The sequence below is a fragment of the Branchiostoma belcheri genome, unplaced genomic scaffold, assembly GCF_001625305.1.
Source record: "Branchiostoma belcheri isolate BF01 breed outbred unplaced genomic scaffold, Haploidv18h27 scaffold88, whole genome shotgun sequence".
In the NCBI taxonomy this organism is placed as follows: Eukaryota; Metazoa; Chordata; class Leptocardii; order Amphioxiformes; family Branchiostomatidae; genus Branchiostoma; species Branchiostoma belcheri.
This window is the reverse complement of record NW_017804553.1, coordinates 431605-455545: the sequence shown is the minus strand read 5'-3', so window position 1 is coordinate 455545 and position 23941 is coordinate 431605. Positions and strand designations below refer to the sequence as shown.

The window sequence follows — 23941 nt, the reverse complement described above, 5'->3', positions numbered from 1 at the left end:
AAGTTTTACTACATCTGATAATGGTTTAATATCAAATTCGTTAATAGTCTTCTTCTTTCTTTGGCAGTTCGGTCTAGCAGACTAGTAGGTTATTCATAAAAGGAACTCCTGCCCTGATATTACAAAAAGTGAAAATTTGCAGTCCAAACTGGTCACAGGAGACTACACTGATACACTGAACAGAAGGATCAGAAACTAGACAACAACATTTGAAATACTTGGCAACATTTTATTTTCACTCATTGGTTGTCGATATGACTACTGAAAACTCTAATGTTTCAAATGTTGTGTAGTGTTGACCCTGGGGTCAGGAATTGACAGGGAAAGGCCTTGAAACTTGATGCCTTGCCTAGCCACTGGTTTCGGTCTGTATCTTCTAATGGTAGCCAATCTAATTAATTCAAATTTGGCCAAAACTTAATACCCTATAGGTTGTAGAGCACCCCATAATTAGTCAAACCAGCATTGAAAAAACCATATCAACAAGAGCTACAAATAAAATTCAGATTCAGAGAGCCAAATATTTTTATTGGTGTGTAATTTATTTACCAAATGCCACTACAAATTTACCATTACATTTCCCAAATACTCGGCAGAAAAGGCAGTAGTATAGCCACATTTACCTACAGTACTTCCATTCTTCATGGCTACTTCTCGCTTGCAGTGAGAGGCTTCAAAAGACATTCCAGCCATTAGTGTGTCATCAGCACCAACTCAGCCTGGCAGTATCATTACACAAACTGTCCTTACTGATTCACATGTAGGTCATAGAAATCAAATCTGCCTTCATTACTTCTGACTTCAAAGAGCTAAAGAATGGTATCTCCTCCTCTCAACATGCTGAAGAGTTATCTTAATGGATATCATTACACAACTGGCTTCAAATTCATCAGTCTGCCACAACTGTAGAATCTGTAGCTTATGTACCATTTCAAGTGCATGTAATGCGTTATAAAGATCATGAAGACACTAAGTTTCAAGAAAGCTACGGGTATATACATGCATGTAGCTCTCACAGTCTATAATCTTGGACTTCTTATCTTGTCTGAGAGACGAGAAACTTTGCTGAAGACGCCTCCCACTTCTACAGTTCAAATGGCAGCGTTCCAAGGACACGTGAAAGCTGGCTTAAGGGTGCAAAGCTAGTGGAAACATTTAAAGCATTACCATTGATGCCAGGAGTACTGCATGGAGCCACACCTGAGGATGGAAGGCAGTTGAAGGGATTGTGGTATCTAGAGAAAGCACTTTAGCTCTACACCTGGGATGGGAAAGGACACACTTAAAGTGTCCCCCAGGACAGGAAACAAATGCATGGAACTCGGGAGCAGGTAAGAGTGATGGTACGTAGCCTAAGGTACCACTCGCTTTTTCTGTAAGTATCCAGAGAACCGTTCAAACACTGACATGGGTTCATCACTAAGCACGACTTGCGTTAAACCTCACAGTGGCTCTAAGCCAGGACGTTTCTAACTTGCTTTTCATCATCATCTTGACAAGCTTTACTTGAATTCTGGAGTCCTTGACTCTTTCCCTCCATTTCTGAATGATTTAGTCTAACGTTATGATAAGTTTTGACCTGTGAAAACGACAGCTGGAGTCATTAGAAGCTAAATGTCTGCACCTCTTATCACAATTATAACTGCACCATCAACCATTGTTAGCCACAGTTCAGTCACTTCCAGTGATGCTCATATAGAGATTCCATTCTGTAATTCCTAATGTCTATGAGGCAGAGGTAAGCAATTCACTGCCAGGTACAACTTTAAATTTCAACTGCTATTGCTAAACGCTTTCTCTTTCTTCTTCATAATTATATACACTTAGTAATCAACCATCATTTGTCATATTTGTACTATAATTGTAGGATATCTAATGAAAAAATTCCATAAATCCATAAGATTTTCCATGAGTCAGACTTTGGTAATTCTATACAGGTGCAAATTGTACTGAAAAAAAAATAAATGCACAATTGCTAAATCCCTGGCCCTTTCCAGTTTCTCTTACAATCACAACCACCTTTCACAGTGATCATTATACAATCCATCACAATTCATTATTCATATTTTGGGGTCATTTGATAATGAAATGCCGTAAATTCCCCACCATTTCCATGACACAATTGCCACTGATTGCTCCTCATTATCCTGCCCAGACAAATGAAGAGCAGAATCATCTAATCAATGATTAATTACTCCCACATTTTAATCTTCGTTATTTCCTGAGGTCACCTGCCTGCCCCATTACGTCCCCAGCACACTACACTAAAGCAATTAGCCCAGCTATAAATACAAATTAATGAGGCAGAATTCCTGGCTATGTCCGCCCAGTTTGCAGATAGGTCAGAGGAGTCAGCAGGGTTTTGGATCCATTGATTTTCTACCTCCTGATCGTTCGTTAGGCCCACATCGCAACAGTCGGATTACGTCTGTAATGGGCGGGGGTTATAACCAAAGGCTAGGGTGATTCAGAAGCACAGGTGGTGCTTAATATTCCTCCTACTGAAAGATACCGAACAAGTGCAATCCCTTACATGATACGGATGCTGAAGTTGTAGCTGCTCTTTACTTCGTTGCCCTACTTATAACTTAATGCTGCCATCTATTTGTATCTACGTGTACTCAAATGTTATTTAATATTCCCAGAAATTTTATTCAAATGTACATACTAGAATCTACTCGTTGCGCCACACCTAATCATTTTATCCCGATATGCTTTTAACTTAAATGTTCAATGTTTTAACCAACCACTTGTTATCAATTGTTTTTATTCAATGCGCTACCTACATACCTCGATTTTAAATATTATACGTTAGACTGTTTATTTGCTTAAATCTATTAATCAATTGTAAATGTATCACATAATTCAGCCATTGGCTGCGAGGTGTTACTTGAATTTGAAATAAACCATCATATATACTGCAATTATAGCCATCAAAATGTGAGAGTTTCACATTACCAGATACGTTCATTGCACATGGAATTTACTCTTGGATGATGACTTGTCCATGTTTACCAATCCAAGCAATGATTTTCAAAAAAGCAATTTTGAAACCTTTAAGACTTAGAGATTGCAAACTATCATGGATATCGCAAACCAATATTTCATCAGCACAAATAGAGATCTCCAGGATTGCAAAGCTTATGAAAAAAAAACTTTCAGCTGGTGCAAGCATGTCTAACCCCCAATTCAGGGAAAAATGATGCTAAAATTGGATTAGATCTAAAAAAAATGAGTGCTTGAAAGCATTCTAGTATTTGTTTTCAAATCTTTCTGACTATTTTTTTCCTGGAGCAAAGAGGGAACTATCTTCAGCCAGTATCAAAGCATTACATGCTTTTTCGATAGCTGATAGTGGAATGTGGCTTCCCCATGGCTCACTTTTATTGCGAAGCACACGGGTCACCCCTACTCTTCTGGATAAGTGTTCTGAGGGCTTACATGCACATGTACTCTTTTAGGTTTTCTCTCCAATGAGAGTTCTCCACTGCTGAGGTTATATTGACTTCACCAAAGGGATACAGATCATTAAGCAGGTCGATATAATGTAGCTGGTCGCTGCATTACTGTCAAACTGTGGTATTAAAAGCCTCTACAGGAATGTGTGCTCATATTATAGCTCTTCTTTCAGTTCTAGGAAACAACATGCTGTGAGGATAGCTTCGATATATGTTAAATGTTTGTATATTTTGTGTTTTGGAATGACATTGAGAATTAGATTATCAGTATGCTAGACTGACGTCTTATTCATAGATCAATTTTGATCTGGTGGCCAGAATTATATTAGTTGTTGTTTGATTATGTAAATGCCTTTCTGCTCATGCAAACTCCATAACAACAATATGGATAGTAACTGAAAACCTCGGAGTCAAACAAACAACTGAAATTCTAGGACATGGCTTGAGACAAAAGATATCTGACCTGTACTAGTACTGTACTAGTCTGCCATTCACCTGCTAGTTTAAAGAATAATAATAACCAAACCCTTTCCTTTCTGTATAGCATACATTCTTTAACTAGTTAAAAATCTGTGCACATGCTCAGTCAATTCTCACTGCTGATTGACTATGTAGCCTCAATCTCTAATTGTCAGGCACACTTAAGAGCAATGCATCTGAGATAACGACAATTAGGACCTGAGAAGTCCTTAATTACCCAGAAGACTGGCTAGATTATGGCGCAAGAGTCATAAAAATGCAAATTGCTTCCATTAGACTATGTACATATAACCTAGAAATGGTCGCCCAGGACTTGAGAAGTCATTTTCCAATTTTCAAGGGCACCTTGTAGACAGCCTTGCATTTCAACTAGTTACTCATGTACAAATTACAATAAATGAATAAATAAATACAGCTACATTACAGCACACATGTACTTCTTTCTTATAAAAAAAAACCCTGAAGAATCTGTTAGTGTTAGAAATAAAAATTTCTGATATGTTATTGACTGCTGGTGGATGAGGTGGGCATTTATGGGTTGTTCCCCCTTGCTTAATAAAGCAATTGTGTACAGGCCACAATATGTCACACTTGACAAAATTGTATCCAGAACAATTGCCCACAATCTACATAATGTGCTATGGGAACAGCTTACTCAGTAGTTCTTTTGTACAGAAAATAGCTTTGTCCTTGGTGCTGAGCAATTGTCCAGTCTACAAAATATGCTTTATGAACAGTGTAGTTCTTTTTGTACAGTTAATAACTCTGTCCGTGGTGCTGAACAATTGCTCCATGTGTACAAAACACTAATGCAGTATAGCTTATTGCTTTTTGTACAGTGAGTAACCCTGTCCTTGGTGCTGAACAATGGCCCAGAGTCAACAAATTGTGCTTTATTACCAAAAAACAGGTTATTTTTTTTGTAAAGTGAATATAATAACCCTGTCCTTGGTGCTGACTTGTCATCTGAAAGACACAAAAAGGTAAAGGTCATTCCATAGACTTTTTGAGGCTTATGATCCACCGTATCTAGGGCACACTGTCACAGTTTTGGAAGGCAGAGCCCATCCCTCTCCTTCTATTGCCTTTTTTACCTCCGGATCCACAACTGAAGTCTGGTGCTCATGTTACACCTGGGTCGAGTGAGGAAAGTCAGTCATGTCAAGTGCCTTTCCCTAGGACACAACATCTACCCAGGAATGCCGAGGATCAAACCCATGACCTCTCGATCTTGTGTCCTCTAGCCTACCTACTCGGCCATTCAACACCACTGACTTGCCATCTGATAGACACCATAAGCAGGATAAATATAGGTTATTTCCCCTGATCGATAAATGGTTACTAGAGACCCGCCCGGTAACCTCAGGGCCAGTTGAGGTGTTGAAATGTCGCCTGTAGCTGCTATAGAACAATCAGCTGCAGCAGATGTGGGATTTCAACAGCCTATAAACTCTTACTGCAGAGACAGATAGAAGAGAGCTCTTTTTACAATCAATATCATAATAGATACCAATTATGGTAATTTTCACTACTAAAACTCTTCACTTAAAAACAAAGACAGATCAACTGAAATCTACATATCATCATTCTGTATTTACTTTTTGTACTTCTTACTAATCAAAAATGTGTTTTGGAATTTTTTCTACATAAACAATCCTGTCCTTGGTGCTGACATGTCATCTAATTCACAACCTCAGCTGGACATAGGTGATGTGAGCACAATAGTCTCAGCTGAAGTTGGTATGTTTATTATCTCAACTGTTATCTCTTCTGGAAGCCTGAATCTATACAGTGAACCTGTCCTTGGTGCTGGACTATCATCCGAAAGATTTTTGCTGAACCTGTCTTTGGTGCTGAACTATTATCTGAAAGATCTTTGCTGAGAAAAAAGCTGGTACTGGTAGACTCTGTCCAGTCTTACCCTAATGCATGCAGACAATGCCAATGTCATCCCCAGAATGAAGGTTGAGAGGTCTAATGAAGACACACAGCCTCTCACCTCCCTCCCACACACACTACAGATGGCATCAACCTAATAAACTACACTCTACTCCCCAATTGAACCACATTATCCATGACCAAGCACTTTTCTAACTGCTATCAAATACAGGCAGGCCCAAAAATAGAAGATAAAGCGTTTACTTTTACACATAACTTTGAATTGATGATGCTTATCGAAACCTCCCTGGCCCATCCAGCGAAGATGTATATCAGCAGCAGGATTTGGCAAATGAATTATTCAATATCTGCAGAATAGAAGCTTAACAGGTAGAACTTTACTGTATGCATTTATGTAGTAACATTGTACAGTCAAAATGCCCAAGAAGACCAGCTAAAATCTGGTGTGCATGCATGTAGACAGGTGCTCACTAGAGACAGGATTTTAATACCTCAATACCTTTTTAATGCCCTTTTACTACATTCAGCATAAGCTGATTCTAAATGAACTGTCAGACTTGTGACAACTCAGCCACTATTCTAAACAATACTGCCTGTACCTCAGACCTCTTTCCCTCTCTTCCCATGGGCAAAACTGACAGCACCACTTGGTCACCTAATTTTTCACATGCAGGTCCCTTTCAAATCCCTGGATCAGCAATTTCCCTAACTGCATTTATAGACTGGACTAATATTTGGACAGGCAGTTTATACAGACAAAGCCATTTCAAAAAGGTGTGGCTTGTATTGTTGTATAAGTTGTATTTTCACAACTTTGACATAGGATATAGTCATCCCTTCTGTCTTTTGTTCAATACTCACAGAAGATAGATCGAAATTGGCATCAATTTTTCAAGGCACCACTTGTCAATAAGGCCACACCAATTTATTTCCTTGGTTAACGGATTCGCCGCTTCGTTTTTTTGCCAAAATGAAATAAAAATAAAAACAGAACAAAAATCCATACTCTCGGGTCCCGAATTGGGGCCCCAAAATCCAGTCCCCGTACGTTGTAATTTTTCAAAATTTGGGCATAGTTAACAGCGTTAAAAATACATTGCTTCACGGCAGAAACATTTTTCTGAGTGCAATTTGTTCGGAAAGCTAGGTTGCCTCTTCAAAAGTTCGTCAAAAAAATTATTTTGATATAGAACTCGCCCCCCACCCCCTTTGCACATGTCACCATTCATGGGACAAAACTTCACTGACGACAGTCAAACGTACGGCAGATTTACTAAGTCATCGTGTCTGTAACAACATATCATCTCCCTTTTAGATATACATGTATATTATATTTCATTTAGAAACACGTATTGTGTCGGAAACGGGCGTTAAAAGTAATCGGCCGAACGAATAAACTCGGCCTGGGCGGCACATGCACACACACCATCAAAACGATCTTTTTTCCAGGGAATATGTAAAAATAACACGACATAACAATGTATTCTGGCATCACAAACTGTATTACTCTCAAAAAGTATAAAATCCTACCACAAACATGGGAATTGGGCAAAGTAAAAAGTCCTCCATGAACGTAAGTCCATTCACTAATTTGACTAAAGCAACTTTCTCATGGTCGGAAGAGTCCACTTCGAGTAGGGGGAAACAGTTTCTTTGGATTATAGAAATTACTCTGTGAAAAATACTACATGTGCATGTGGCATTCTAACAAAGTTACATCTTATTTAGATACATATAAATAGGAGTAAGATTGCAAATAAAGTATGAATTATTACATCTAAATTTTTTAATAAAATGGTTCCCCCTACAAATAAAAATCCCCATACATCAAAGACTTTATAGTGAAACCCTAGACCATTGAATTTGTGGCAACTTGAAGAGTGTGTCAATGTGGCTATTTGTTTGAATTATGGCTATGTATAATGTAGCTGTAGCATACCTAAAGTGTATAATGGGAAATATAAAATGTATACTACCGGTAGTATTAGGGAATTGGGGAAAGATAAAAAAGAAATAAAATATCTGTAAAAGTAGTTAATTCTTTTGCCAATAACTTTTACACATTCCTGGAAATTTGTCTAAAGCATATATTTAGGATATTGTAAATTTCAAGCTCTAAATAACTTCCATATCAGCCAGACACAATAGAATGCCCAGCCCAGCTGTGTGCCCTGAACTAAGAAAACAATGGGATCTGAACAGAGCACCCTGATTTAAACCACTCTTTGGAACTTTGAAAGATGAATAAAAGTGAAACCAATTGGATGGGAGTCTTGTCAACTGACAGTTTGTTGTTCATGCAGTAAAGATGTGTATCATGCAAAATAATACGAATAATTGTAAAGGGATGTAAGAGAAGTGCTCATGTACATGTAGTAATGGTCCTTTCAGTTCAATTTAAGTGTCTAATATAATGTCTTATATCATTTTGTAACTTAACTTAATGGATTGCTTACTACATGGCTGTATGGCAGGTGGTCTCAAATTTTTATTTTTATTTTTTTTTCGCCCGCCCGCTCCATTTTTTTTCTAGCAAAATCCGTTAACCAAGAAATTAAATTGGTGTGGCCTAATCAGTAGAAATGAGTAACTGGAAAGTCACTGGAAGTAAAGGAAGAATGATTGTCGTGGGGTTGGATCTATAGACAACAAATGAGGCATTGAAATGATTCAGCTCTTCCCTAACCCATAAAGCGATGAAGTGACACCCATGCCACCTGAAATATTGACAGGGTCCCAGGGGGCCAGGCAGCTGCCCTCGGTCGGATATAAATCAGTGCCTGATGAGTTTAGGGGACCCTACACATCCTACTGGCACCAGGAAGGCTCTTATTACAGCAGTGGGCATGAAGGCAATAATGGGTTTCTTGTTCATTGAAATGTTTTATACTCTTTAGTTCATAAATACAAAGATGGGAGTTTTACATAACAAGTGAATGAATGTAAATGTATAATGAATGACCAGAACTGAACTGAGCTGAACATATTTTAAACTCTTGAGGGAAGAATGCTCTTTTAAATGACTTTGAAACATTATTGTATGTTCAGTACATGTATCTACTTCATCAAAATTTGTTGAAGGTCCCAACTTCAAAACAACAAGTACTGTATATTTCATAATGCAATGAATGATATTGATAGGAAATTCAAACATTCTCTGGCTTGTCAAGTTTGACATAGCACAAGTTCCCTTCCAATGGAACACATCTCATTACTGGAGAGTTGTCTATCTCTTGGAGCAGACAGCTTTACAGAGAAGAGGGAGGTTAATGTCCTGAGAGATCATGGCTCTAAACTTTTGTCTGTCTTCTCTGTTTGATGGAGCAAAGTTTTGTGCTGACGCCACTGAAAAGCACAGGGCACAACCCACATGTACATGTACGTCATCAAAATGGTCTAAGACTTAGTAGGAGACAACCAGGAGGTGCACATAGGTTAGGAAGCCGTTTAGAGACATCAGGGTATAGAGGCTTTTCATTGACGTCATAGTGATTACAATTTAAATATCCAGCACCCACGTTCGTACAAAAGTGGATCACCGCTGCAGCATGTTGATATATCTGACAGATACACTGTAATCCAACAGGGCGCAAGTGACGTCACATGAAAAGCCTGCGTAAGCTGCCACCTGATAGCTGCCCAGCTCCCCATGTTCCATTTAGACGATATAGACTATGCACTGGTGCAAAAGGCTAAACCCTAGACAAAGCCTTGTAAGAAGTAGGCGTTCTGGGCAGCCTGATTGATGAAAGAACGAACCAAAACTTTCCAAAGTGTCACTTAGATGGTCACCTATAAACTTAAGAAGCAAAGAACCACGGCAAGGGTGGGGGAATCTCATCCAACATTCTGAGAGACTTTGTGTCAGAATTTATATGTACCTTTACTGCAAAGGTGCCCATTTGTGAAACTAAAAGTAAAACATCTTCGATAAAAGAAACTAAAATGGCTTCCTGACGGAAATTGAAAAGCAAACCTCCACCTTAATCTAGCCTGACCTCTGGGCAAGGTGTCACCTAAGAATAATGTAAAGACTGGCCAGAACTTTCCACGGTATCTGCGATATTAGACATGGTCACTCATCTTGCTTTAAGAAAGGACGAACACTGTCAGAGGTGTAAGGTCGCAAAGACTGGGCATAAATTTCCAGTATCTACATCTAAGACGTGTTCACTTATCATGCTTAAGAAAGGAAACAGCATGTCAGAGGTGCAAGAAGTATCATCCTTCATGGTATGGTAATACTGGTATTCCCAGCTGCCTGCTGTTGTTTAGGAATACCAAACAGTTCTGAGCCGAAGGAAATTTATCTTGCTAAAGGTTAGCCATCCAGGTAAGTATTACTCACAGAATTTAATAAGTTTGATAGACAATTCAAACTTTACGATTGAATAAAATATGGCGAGTACTTCAACTACTACTTCCGGACTTTGCCAACTGAGGAACATTTTCTTTAATCTATTTGGACAATGCCTACTGTTTCAAACACCCCATTGGAGTAGTAGAGACTAAATGTAGGAGGTACAAGGAGTTTAGACACATGTGCGAACAGTTTGTGTTCAGGCACAGGAATATACAAGAAAGTCTGAGATCCAGTATACTAATTTGCTTCAGCCTTATTGGATTTCTATTAACGTTGACCTCAACTTGCTAATTCCGTGGTACCAGCCAAGGGGGTGCAGAACTTGTCAGGCTGTTCGGCAGAAGTTGGTTTTCCCGTCATTGACGCTAATGTCTCCCGACGTACGATTAACCAACCACAACGAGGAACCAATGATAGATCATCGCCACTCCAGACTCCACGACTCTATTGATTTTCCCCCCAGGCCTAGGAAAAAAAATACTGTGTTTCCTGTTTCCCGACCTACTCTAGAAAAAAATGCCGACCCTAGGCTTTTTTTGGGGGGTGGACCCCTAGGTAAGGGACATTAATTTTTTGAGCTGTTCAACCTTTTATAGCTCCATGATCTGACACCTGAGTGATGAAACATTGTACAATCAGTTTTCCAACATTGGTATTGAAAATATAAGACTTAGTGTCTTCATGTATAAGTTCTATTGTATAAGTTCTATCCCTAGAGACTATAGACAAAGTCTAATAAAAAAAAAGAAACAAATTTAAAAAAAAAAAGAAGATAATCCCTACCTAGCTACCGACCCTAAGTTTTTATGGACTGAAACAGGAAACACAAAATTTTTTTCCTAGGTTTTCCATCCTATCTAATATAAGACTTAGTGTCCTCATGCAAGTTTTACTTTGTTAAACTGTATTGTATAAGTTATATCACTAGAGACTATAGACAAAGTCTAATAAAAAAAGAGAAACAAATTTAAAAAAAAAAGAAGATAATCCCTAGGCCCTACCTAGCTACCGACACTAAGTTTTTATGGACTGAAACAGGAAACACAACATTTTTTTCCTAGGCCCCACCAGCCATCCTATCTCCGCAGGCCATTCCTCCAGGAAAAGTCAGTAATAATGGTCGAGATGACAACATTCATCTCTTCTGCCGAGAAAATTGCACTCAGCCATTTTCAACACCATCCTCTTTGTTATCGACTGCACCAAGGCAGCAGAGCTTATACTCGTTTTTATAGATCTCTATCCATTTCTGAGCATTCGCATTGTGGTTTGACAAAAGATTTTTTCTGATTTACTTTTCCATTTTTGAAAACTCGGGTGACTCTGCTGGTAAAGCATCATAATATCAATGCCAAGGTCGGTGGCTTGCTGACAATGGAACATGCAATTTTTTTTTCATTTTCCAGTAAGTTAAATGTAGTTAAAACAAACAAAACATCCGGCTTTTAAGTACTCTGTAATTCTCTGTGCTTCCTTCGTAGAGTTTCCCTCCCTCCTAGCAGATAATTTCCCGCTCTACAAGGAGTTCATTGTCTGATAATCTATCTTTTTAAGAAAAAAAGCAAATTCAGACATTAATTATACACGAATGGGCTGCTATGATTTACGCTCGTATGGTGACCTCAGTTTTATTGGCAAGTCTAGCCCAACAATGTTGGCAGCAGTGTTCTAAAAGCTCATCAATGCCTGCAATATTCCATATGTGTTTTATCTATTGCACTGTCATCTGCTGCCAATCGTTACTGCTGTCCATGGGCGCCACATAAATAGGCCCTGTAAAACTGGAGCAATAAATTCAGAGTTACTGACTAAGCTTGGGCAGTGCTTTCACTATAAAACCATCAATAGTAATGTTCTTTAATTCATCAAATTGATTGTTTTCTTTGATTTAGCATCCAATAAACCTGTTTGGATAAGAGCCTTTGTTGTATCAACCAATCTATAAATGATAATGACGTTAGGGTACAGACCAGGAGGGCCATGGATTTTGAGGTAACATTTTATGATAATTGTTTGCGGAGATTTTTGTTCTTATCTTTCTAGGGGTAGGGGGCTTTCTCTTAGTACACCCCCCCAGCCAGCTCTACCTCTAAATACATGACTTGATTTTTGTACAAGACTAATATTAATGTCATCTTCGTGTGGATTGTAATTTACTACACTCTGCCAGAATAACTAACACACTGGAAATTTCAGACTTCCAGGAAGTATTTTTGTGACCTACAAATTCACCAAATTTCCTGTGTCTGACCTTTTGTCATTCTGTTAATCTTCCCCTCACCCATGTGCTGTCAACCTACTATGACTCCAGGCAAACAGACACACAAACCCACAGCGCAGCCACTCAAAACAATACTTTTGTACTCTAAGTTTAACTAATTTCAGTCAGTTATAGTTAGTAAGGCAATGTGCTTTTTGAACAATACAGATATACAGATAAATGCACAGTACAGGTATTAGGCTATAGGTATGACAAATAGTCCCACAGGCAGGCAAGGTCTGGTGTGTTGTGCCCCAGCCACTCAAAACAATACTTCCGTACTCTACAATGTAACTACTGTAATTGAACTCAGTTATCAAGGCAATGTGGTTTTTTAACAATACGGATATGTAGATACATGCACAGTACAGGTACATGTAAATGTATGCAAGGCTTAGGTATGCTACATGTATGACAAATAGTCCCACAGGCAGGCAAGGTCTGGTGTGGTGTGTTGTGTTGTGCCCGAGGGCGGCTCTACCTGCTCATCATTAATCCCCACACAGATACAGATCTGCTGTTTCCACCACTGCAGATTATCCCAGACTGCCTGAGCCTCCTCCAGGCATGCCGCACCACTCCTGGGTCAGCGGCTGACTGCTAACAGATAACAACAGCCCAGGGGACTCCAAACTTTCCCGAAATCAATCCTACAGCAACAGCTCATCTTCTACCTCCACAAAGGATTCCGATACATGAATAAATGCATTCTGGAAGCATGGATTAGATGTCAACTCTGCTGACATGATGAAGGTGTTAGTGTTGTTCCAGATAATCTTTTACAAATGTATGCCAACGTTTTCCTGGGCTTGGTTTGGTGTTAGGAAAACTGAGGTAAACCATTGCAAGGATTGTGAAGGATGCCTAATACTATAATATAATATAGTAATAGGTTTGCAGCAGCATGAAATGGACCTAAACTTCCTCCCAGAAATGGCAGAAAACATTTGTCAACTTCAGATGTAGTACCAGATGTACAGATCCCAGAGTGTGAAATTTGTTCCTGGCTGAAGTTTTTATCTTGATGTGAGAGTTGGTGGATGGCTGGCCTCTGGGTACCAATTTATATCCGTGTGCTTGACGTCAGCCCGAGACTTTGAGCGAACGTTCTTCCACAAGCTGGATGTGAGAACCTGATAAAACAGATTATCTTCAGGCCGTGGCAATTACAGAGAGGAGCAGGAAGGATGGGAGGGTAGGGGAGAAAATGTCTATCCAATTAAGGTCTGTTCGGGTCGACTACGCAACGAGAAAACTTGAAGAACTCGAACTTCCAACATGTCCCAGGGCAGCATATAGCTCCCTCACACTTTTCAGCACTTACTGTAGTGCACATTAATCTAATGTAATCTACATGTACTTTAAGGAAGCAGCAGTTTCAAACTACAAAAAAAGGTGAAGAGATGATGTTCGTGAAGAGATGATGTTCAACTTCAAGTACCCTAAACTTACAATGTGCTTCAGTGCTTACAAGTGGTCTCTATAGCCACTGAGCAAACTTCAATTTGCAAAAGTATAGCACAGTATTACAAAACACAAATTGTAGGTACAGTAACAGAGAAATGTAGAAGGTGGTTCAAGGTGTCAATAACCAGACACATATTTCTGTTGAGAAAGATAATTTACGAGCTGGGGAAGTGTGGCGGATTTCAACCACTATTACCATCCACATGGATCACATTCTCTCCCACCGCTCTGGTGTAAGGACTCACTCATCTATTATTTAAGGTTATATTATGTTGCTTTATCCTCAATTTTCCCCATGAAGAGGCAGCGTATATTGCTGCCAGCTTTTTTTTCATCACATTTCTATACATGCTAGACAGACTGTGTCCAAATTCCTCCATTTTTTATTAGGACAGCAAACACTTTAGACATTCCTAGAAGTTAGAACAAAAACTGAGTACAGAGAATTATAGATATCGTAAATACAATTCACACATTGTCAAATTTCATGAAGTAACATCCATACTCCATACACACCTGACTGTTAGAATCTTTCAGGTTTCTGTTCTGAATAGTTTTGTTGATGAAGCAAAATTTACATGATAAATTTCCAGCTCCTGCCTAATTTCTTCATCTATAGACTACAGCTATGAATGATTTCTATGTAGCAGTGTCAACAATGCCTGTTGACTTGAGGTTATGGGACCTCACCAGGGTTCTTACTTCCCTGCACAAAAGAAACCCTGATTCTCTGCATCTTGGCAAATGCCCAACTGGCCGTACCTCCCACCGGATGGCCTGCTCCCAACTTCCTAACACTTCCTAACATGTCCTAACATATGCGATCATATATCACACATTTCCGAACCAAGTCCTAACCAAATCCGAACAAGTCCGAACAAGTCCTAACAAAGTCCTAACCCAAGTCCTAACGGTCCGACCAATCAGATTCCATAGGGGGGAAAAGCTGAAACACGACACGCCTTGCATAAGCCCTTGTTTTTCCCGTGGAAGCCGCGAGCGAGCCGTGCGGGCGGCATCATGCCGAAGAAAGGACAATCAGACGCCCATTGGCGTACTGTCATGCGACAGTATGCCATGGGCGTCTACAAGTTCACGACTGGGAAGTTTCCCAAGGGTCGGAGGTGGCGGGAAGAGATAGCCAAGATCAGAAGTTGCCCAAAGTTCATCGCCAGCCCCGAGGTACATAGTGATGTCCTGGGGAGGGCAATACAGTGCACTTGTGGCTATCCGCACAAGGTACGTACGAAAATATTTATAATTCAAACTATTTTTTTCTTATAAGCTGAAGTTATTACATATTGGGAATATATGGATGCTATTGTCTTGTTCATTGTGTAACAGTGGTAACGTTAGATAATTGTAGGATTTGAACAAGGTTTTGGGGGATAGAACAGACTCAAGTCTGGACTCCCAGAGGTGGTGATGCAGAGAGCTTTATTCAAACCATATGTTAGTAGAGAGGCCGGGTTAGGGGTTAAGGGATGGTACAGTATACATTGTACATGGGGGATCAAGAACACTACAATAATGACTTATGAAACTGACATTTGTGAGATAAAATTGGAATAGAATTTGTATTAAATCTGTTGTATGTATAACATATATCTTGCTTTATCTGCCTGCCCTAATAATATTCTATAACTGCACTAGTCACAAACGTTTCTACAAGTATCCATTATAGATATAGAGTAACATATTATGAGTGACAGTCAGTACAAGATGATCCCTGAAAGGGTGTTTGTGTGTGTGTGTGTGTGTGTGTTAGAAGTGTATTTGTACACTGTCTCCTGGCATGTTTCTTGAGTACCGTGTGTGTGTTTGTGTGTTAGTGTATTTGTACACTGTCTCCTGGCATGTTTCTTGAGTACCGTGTGTGTGTTTGTGTGTTAGTGTGCTTGTACACTGTCTCCTGGCATGTTTCTTGAGTACCGTGTGTGTGTTAGTGTGCTTGTACACTGTCTCCTGGCATGTTTCTTGAGTACCGTGTGTGTGTTTGTGTGTTAGTGTGCTTGTACACTGTCTCCTGGCATGTTTCTTGAGTACCGTGTGTGTGTTTGTGTGTTAGTGTATTTGTACACTGTCTCCTGGCATATTTCTTTAGTACCGTGTGTGTGTTTGTGTGTTAGTGTGCTTGTACACTGTCTCCTGGCATATTTCGTCCCATTAAGCTATGTTTTAGCTGAATGAATGTTTTGCATTTGGTATATACATGTACTGTATTGGTAGATTTGGTGTATAAACAAATTTCATATCTACACTGATCAAAGTGTCAACGACAGACATGTCAAAGAAACTCATGGCTCTTTGTCGTTTGTCCTGCTCTCCACAGACATCCACACCTATTTCGCCTGAAACACCGACAGCCACCACAACAGCTCCAACCACAGAGTTTGAGCAGACCACACGAGAGATAACATCTGTGCCCCCGTCCTCAACTGCACAAACTTCGCAGTCCTTGAGCTCTCCTCTGCAAAGCAGAACAAGGCCTGACTTGTCAACCTCTCCGAAGACGACAACTGCTTCTTCAGACAACACAACTGTCACTGCAAAAGCTCAATCAACAGTAGTGCATGCATCAGAGCAAACTTCATCAATAACAACAGAATCACCTGCAACACCTGAAACTGTTGTCACTACTCCATCAACAAGCACATTGGAAACAACCACAAAACACACAGTAAGCAACTCTAAAACACTTCCAATGGCAAAAAGGACCCAACTTCCTACAGTGCAGGTAGCAACGTCTAGCTGTGAAGAGCGCACAGTCCCTACTGACACAACAGTGCAGAATAGCACACAAGGATCACCTACATCAAGGTCCACCACAACCACACAGTCCAAAAAGACTCATCAGTCAAAGTCAAGTAAGGATGGAAGTGGGCTTCCTGCAGTGCCATCAGGGTGGGAGACGTTTCTACCCAAAAAGCTCCGAAATAACATCTCTCCTGCTGATCAGGCATGGATTGCACAGTGTCTATATGACCACAATGGAAGGCTAGGAGAGACTCTGCCAAACCAAAATTGGTATCATCCCCCGAGTCCCCTCGTGGCAATGAGTGTCCCCCCAGATCCTCACCAATACTTCCGGCAGAGGATGTTCTTATGGGCGCCAATGAGAATGTGGAGGATACCACTCAACTGCCCCAAGTGTCAACTACAGCTGTCTCATAGTGGGATATACACAAGGGCACGCGAGGTTGTAGACATTGACTCAAGATACTACCTGGTGAGCTTGGATTACCCAAGGTGCAACAACTGCAAGGTCCCATTTTGCCCTTGGAGCTCAGATATTCTGAATCAACTCGACCCGTACCACAGAAGTTTGTTTCCTGCTGTGCTGACGAAGTACCAAGCATTAGATAAGAAATGCATAACGCTGATGAAGCCACGCACGCAAGGGAACAGTTCCAGTCTCACTCAACAAGCGCTTGAAGAGGTTCACAGTGAGGAATGGGGTAGGAGGTGCCTGCAGTATCTCTCCGATTGTGAAATTCACAAGAAAGGCGCAAGACTGACAGGACCACCATGTGACACTGTGTACCAAGCACCACCTGCATACCGTCCTCTTCCACTGGCCCAATGGTTTGAGGCTGCCCATACAAACGAGATCTTCGGACACGAAGATGAGATGAGGGCTATTATCACCAGCACCTACGGACGAGTGTTGAAGCTAGACTCAACGAAAAAGGTTTGTGTTAACTACTATTTATCTTACTGTGGCAAGACGTCCATCAAGCCAGGGATGACCAAAACAGCAAACATTAAGCTTGTCAGAAAAAGAGCTAGTCCAATTGACGAAAAGAACTACATTAAATGATTAGTAATGCATACTGTTAAACATCTACATGACTCAAGTCAATATACAAATAACTTTAAGCTTACAGCTGCAATTTTGAGGTTACTGTGAGAGATCAGGGTCAGCATGTAAAACTGCATGGGTATTGCATTGATCTAGCAAGGCAAATATTGTGATTTTAAATGGGGAAAGGACTGTCATATTCCAAATGCATGTATTGAAATTCCTTGTGCAATGTTTTTCAGGTCACAAAGAAGTTGGCGGGAGATGTTGCCTGTTCGGCCTCATGGATGACCAACATCTCGAATGAGACCGGGGAAGTCCTAAACTCAGTCCTGACAACCGGTGAGGGGGCAGGGCTGCAGGAGGTCTGTCAAGGCATTGTCAGACGGTACAGCACTGCCAGTGAACCACCCCCCGATGTAATATATGTGGACCGTGACTGCTGCAGCCAGACAGGTATGTATAGATACATTATAGATAAATGACTCTGTGGCCTGTTTCATTTCAGAATCTGTATTCAAATACAAAAATTGTTTAAATGGGCTCTGCTTCCTTTCTTATACTTCAATTGGTGACAAATTTAGCTGCATTCTCAGCCACCTTGACTTAGCTAATATGAGCTAGCCTGTTTATCTTGATGGAAACAGGAGACAGCTTTAAGTTTGTCTTGGTGCTATGGTAGATTTTTTGTCATCTGGCAACTTGTGTTTGCCGTTACAGGTGACCCCCCTGTTCTGAAGTTGTTCCAGCCATGGAGATGCCATGTGAGCTTGACATCTTCCACTTTCTCAGACGCTTTTCCAAGGGGCTCACAACCGACATCATCCACTATATGGCACCTTTTGTTCGAAGCTCAGCAGCTGCCTGTTTGTATGGGACAAAGGTGATTACGAGCAGCTAAGGGAGGCCAAGAGAGGGGAGCTACGGAACAAGAACGCGGGTCAGCGCCCAAGCGAGAAACAAGTGACAGCAGCAATCACAGCAAATGAGCTGGCGAGGCACTGTCGGAGGATGACGCGGCCAGTGGAACACATCCGGCAGCTGATCAACCAACTTCTGAAGGAGATGTGGGAACTGACGGATACCTCAGGTGTTCCCCTGATCAGTAAGAAAACCATGGAAAACGTGTGGGCAGTGCAGCAAAAACACCTGCCATGTATCGTGGACCCCCAGGGAGTCAACCTCTACACAATCACTGGCTACCTGGAGAAAGGTGGGAAGAGGTTGAAGGTCCTCCGATGTGCCAGAGGCTCATCGTCAGTGGAGTCATTCCACAGGCACCAATGTGCCTTCATCCCTGGTGAGTAAAGGTACCATTGAAACAGAGTACTTTCCTATATTTTATATCATACGGACTTCACTGTGCTGTATTCTATATTAGGGATATTTCCTATGCTGAATGCAGTTAAGAGACCTGCAAGAGGCCTCAAAACTAAACTGGTGTTGTATTTATGAAATATGTTTTGTCCAGAGTAATATCATTGAACATCTTTAAGTTACAATTGATCATTCAGACAGCAAATGCCCCCTTGTAGGATGGCGAGCCAACGCGTGCCATACCCAGATGTATATGATCGAGGGGGAAGCAGGTGGAACATCAACAGGGCAAGGGAGGCAGTGCAACGACCAGTCACATCTAAGACCAGACTGTATGATGTTCGTCTAATGTCTAACATCAACACCATCAGTCAAAGGGTCTTGGGTGTGAAGCTCCTTCCAGAGTTTAGTCCACCAGGAAAGCCCACTGGTAAGGTTGTTTCATTGTGTAAATAACATTCCTCTCTATCATTAGATTCTCCAGATCTCACAAACCCATGTTGACTCTTTTCCTGCTACACAAAAGTTTCTGAAAATACCAATTAAAATTCTGTCAGTTCATTCAAGGAGCTGTACTTAGGTATCTAATGCCAAACTCATCTTCATAATTTGTGCAAGAGCTTTCTAGTGAGTTACTAAGTTCTGCTTGATATATGTTTGTACATCCCAGGGTGTAACTATGTACAATTACAAAATACTTTTAACAGGTTTTAAGTCCTTATTGATGATTATATGTTTCAGATGAGCTCATGGCCATTCAGTATCTGCTGGCCCAGTCTGCTAGAGGAGACTTGACTGCATCAGTAGTAAGAGATGACGATGTTGGCAGTCTCCTCCCTGAACTAGTCTTGGAAGAGGCGGATGAAGAAGATCTACTCGATGTCACAGTGTGCTTGGCTGAGCACATATGGTCAGGAAACCAAGGTAAGATGCTTGTTCCAATAATTAAAGGTCACAAACAAAATACTAACAGACTGAAAATCTTCTTTAAGGGGCAACTAAAACTGCATATTATATTTGAATACAGTTCTACAGCAAGATTGCTTTGACTTGTGAAATAGTGTAACAAGAAGTTATTGTACGCTTTTGTTATATTGTGAAACACTGTTTTACAGTGACTGGAGTTATCGAACCTACTGCCAGTCGCAGAAAAGCTTCGGCTTCTGCGACGAGAGACCACACTGCCAGTGCTACATCCTCTGCGACGAGAGACCACACTGCCAGTGCTACATCCTCTGCGACGAGAGACCACACTGCCAGTGCTACATCCTCTGCGACGAGAGACCACACTGCCAGTGCTACATCCTCTGCAACTACCAGTCAAGATGCCCAAGTAAGAAAAAGCCCATTGAATGTCTTATTTAGCAGAATATGTTCATGTACAACCGGTGTTGACCCTCAAGTTCCATTGTCAATTTCTCACAGTTACACAGTGGATTTTGGAAAAAATTTATACATTTAAATAAAATAAAAGGACAGGTATAGCCAAAAAAGGAGACACTCCAACTTTGTGCTGCTACATCTACAACTAACAATACCAATTTTCTGTATTAGCATGCTTAATATGCTTTCATATAGATTTGTATATAACAAGTATGGGTTTGTTTTGTTTATTCTGTATATTATAGGGGAGTCGTGATGATGCTCAAGGGGTTCCAGGGTGGGATGCTGTGGATAACCTTGCAGCCTACCTGCTGAGCCTTGACCTCTCCGCCACAGCTCTGTCAGCAGCAGAGGCAAAGAACATTGTGGCATTGTATGCCAAACTGTCTGACTGTGACAAGGGAGTAACGAAGTACAAGAGGAAGGCCAAGAGGGGCGTCGTGCGTCAGGGGAGTATGTGGAGAGCATCAAGAAAACGTGACGCTCCAACACCAGGTGTACAGGGTTGTGAGAGGTATGTTTGGTACAACTGTAATACAGCGTAGACTTCTTAACTTAGAGCTGTTTACAATTATCCAACAATACCACTGGCAGCACAGTTGTATAGTTTTCATGTTACACTTAGGCACAGGATAGAATACTCAGGTATCAGGAACTAAATAAGCGCATTACTGCATTTCGTATTAGACTTTGCTTAATGCATTAATTTTGTGCTAATGTGTTTAACCCACATTTAGGTTATACATGGCACATGGGCAGGCGGCACAGTGTCCGAGCACGAACAGGATATCCGAATGCGTCTGCCTGAGGCTGTTGCGTACATACTCACAAGTACGTAACCGCCCAGAGGATGCCGAAGGGAGGAAGCTTCCTCTGCCCCAGTCTATTGTGCAGACATACTCGAACATCCAGCAGCTTCTGGCGGACAACCGCATGATCCAGGAAGACACCAACATTGTGTTGGTAGTGATCAACAACACAACTGTGTCAGCATGGTAACATATTTTCAATTTCTGACTTTAATGTTGAATGTGTTGTCATGGCAGAAAAAAATAAAATTGTCTTCGCACTATGTGCTGTGATTACATTTTAAATCTAAATTCTGCCCAGTAAGGACCATATTTTACAGATAATGTTGTTCCTGTTGATAGGCTTCACCAATACTTGCAACCGCAATGTGTTTATGTATGGCTGAAACTCTATATCTTTTTCACTACATGAAACAATATGCCCCATGTAAATCTTTCTAAATTGAACATTCCTTCATTTCTCAGGGTCAGTAAGAGGCAAAAAAGGATGGACAGAGAGGCGCTCTTGCAAGGCACGTCACTTCCAGACTCCATCACAACATCTGAGGAGCCGCTGGCTTCAGCCCGCCAACTGCCCGAACAGGAAACATCACATGGCCACGAGGAGATGGCATTTCCCGAACCAGAGAATAGGCAGGACCAGTCGGCGAAACGCCCTAGGAAGTCAGCACCACGTGGCTTGCCAGCTGTGCCTCATCCTCAAGAACATGCCGTACCACCGCCTCAATCTCACGCCAAAGGACCTGGAGCAAGTCCACCACCACAGCCTCCGTTTTATTACCCAGGTCCTTGGGCAAGTGCAGCACCACAGCCACAACCGTACATGCCAGGATATCCGTCTACAACACAGCCACAACCGTACATGCCAGGATATCCGTCTACAACACAGCCACCACCATACTTGCCAGGATATCCACCAATGCCTTGGTATGGATGGCCATACTGTATCCCCCCAGCACCCCCAAGCTCAACGGAGACACCATCCCCTTCAGATGAACAGCAGTCATCAAGACAGCGTGAATGGCGACACAAAAAAGCCGCCCTTGAGGACCAGGAGCGAATGGCCAGGGGGGAACCGCCCAAAAAACGTCACAAGAAAGATGGGGGGTATAGATATATCTGCACGATGTGTCGACAGCAGAAAAGTAAGGCAACTGGCCACACACAAGTGAAGGGCAAGTGGTATTGCCCTTCCCTTGGGATAAGTGTGGAGGACTGGAAGGAACAGATGAAAAATGAATAGTTACATCCAGTCCTCCCATCATCCAGAAGTCCTTAGACTTTGGAGAGTTCTACACTGCCTTACGGTTTATCCGCTTGTACCTTCAAGTTCTTTTAAACTTTTATATAGCTCTTAAAATCTTTAAAGAAACAAATGTATTTTAAGATACAAAAGTATATCTTTATACCGGCTGTTTTTCGAGTTATTGTTTTTATCTCTTCTTGGTGCTGAAAGAAAAATCATTTGTAGGACTAGCTTTTGCATGTTAAGTCAAATTGTAATTATTTAATCATTGTAAACAACATGAAGACAAGTGAAAGTTTGTGACATTCTGAAGGGTGGGAAAGACGTTCTGGCAGGGCTTGAGAGCACACACCCCTCCTCTTGTAAAGTCACTGCTATGTACATGTATGCCATGCGTTTAGAATTGAAACTTGATGTGTATGCCATTGCCACACTGTGGCTTTGCCATAGTACTACATATGGCAATGACGCAGGTGTGATACAGGTGTATCCAGTGGTGAAGTCAGGTGTAATTCTGTCACTTGCACTGCAAAAGTTAGACCCGACCCAACTAGGAAGGGCAATTTTAGTATTTCTCCCTGGTGCTGAAAGACAAATCATTGGTAGAACTTCATTTTTTATATATTCACACGGGTTGTTTTTCTTGTTTTTGTTTTAAATCTTTATGGTTAGAGACAGCATCTCTCCTTGGTGCTGAAACATGTGCTTTAACATGTTTAGTCATTTTTCTTTTGATGAATAACGTCATGAATACAGGTGACTGTTGGCTTACAAGATGTGTTTGTCATCTCTACAAATGTGCAAAGAAAGTTACGCTTCAATGCAGTGTTTTCGTCTTTTCTTCTCCCTTCTTCCTTTCCTTCTCTTTCCCCCTTTCTCCCCCCTCCTTTCTTTTTCTTCCCCCCTCCCAGCAGTCTCTTATCCCCCTTTCTCATTCAGGCCCACAAGGTGATGGACTGGTAGGCTGTTAGGAACTTGGTTGCTTTGGGTGAAATTCAATTCACACTGGACCCTGCTTCCCTGGAAAACCCATCTAGGTAAGAAACCCTTCCTGTTTCTCTTATGGCTCTAGGAACAAGTTAGAAGTTATGAAAGTTGTTTAAAAAAAACTGATTCCCCAGACACCCTATGATTTTAGCTTTACCAGTTTGTAGTTCCTGCATCACTGCATGTACAGTGGAATGTCTGTGTTTTCTACCTTTGTGTGTGTGCTAGATCGTAGAGTGTTTGTTTGTTTGTTTGTTTGTTTGTTTGTTCGTTGTGTGTTAATTTTACAAAGGCTGTCCATGGTAAAACAACAACTCAAAAAGCATAGGTAGATATTTTTAAAACTTTCACATTGCAAAACAACATTCAGAAACAAATCTTGCTCAAGGTAAAAAAAATGGGCAGTAAGTCATTTTCCAGCTGCTCCTGTGACTTAACATCAATTTTTAAGGGAAGCAATTTGAACATCC

At 41.0% G+C, this 23941-nt stretch overlaps 1 protein-coding gene and 1 pseudogene across 1 annotated transcript in view; one reads left to right on the top strand and one right to left on the bottom strand.

Moving 5' to 3' along the window:
* Nucleotides 1-23941, bottom strand: part of LOC109487365 (mannosyl-oligosaccharide 1,2-alpha-mannosidase IA-like) — a 54147-nt gene that overhangs the window by 20474 nt on the left and 9732 nt on the right. The gene's annotated exons all lie outside the window — the stretch shown is intronic.
* Nucleotides 18575-23063, top strand: LOC109487357 (annotated as a pseudogene).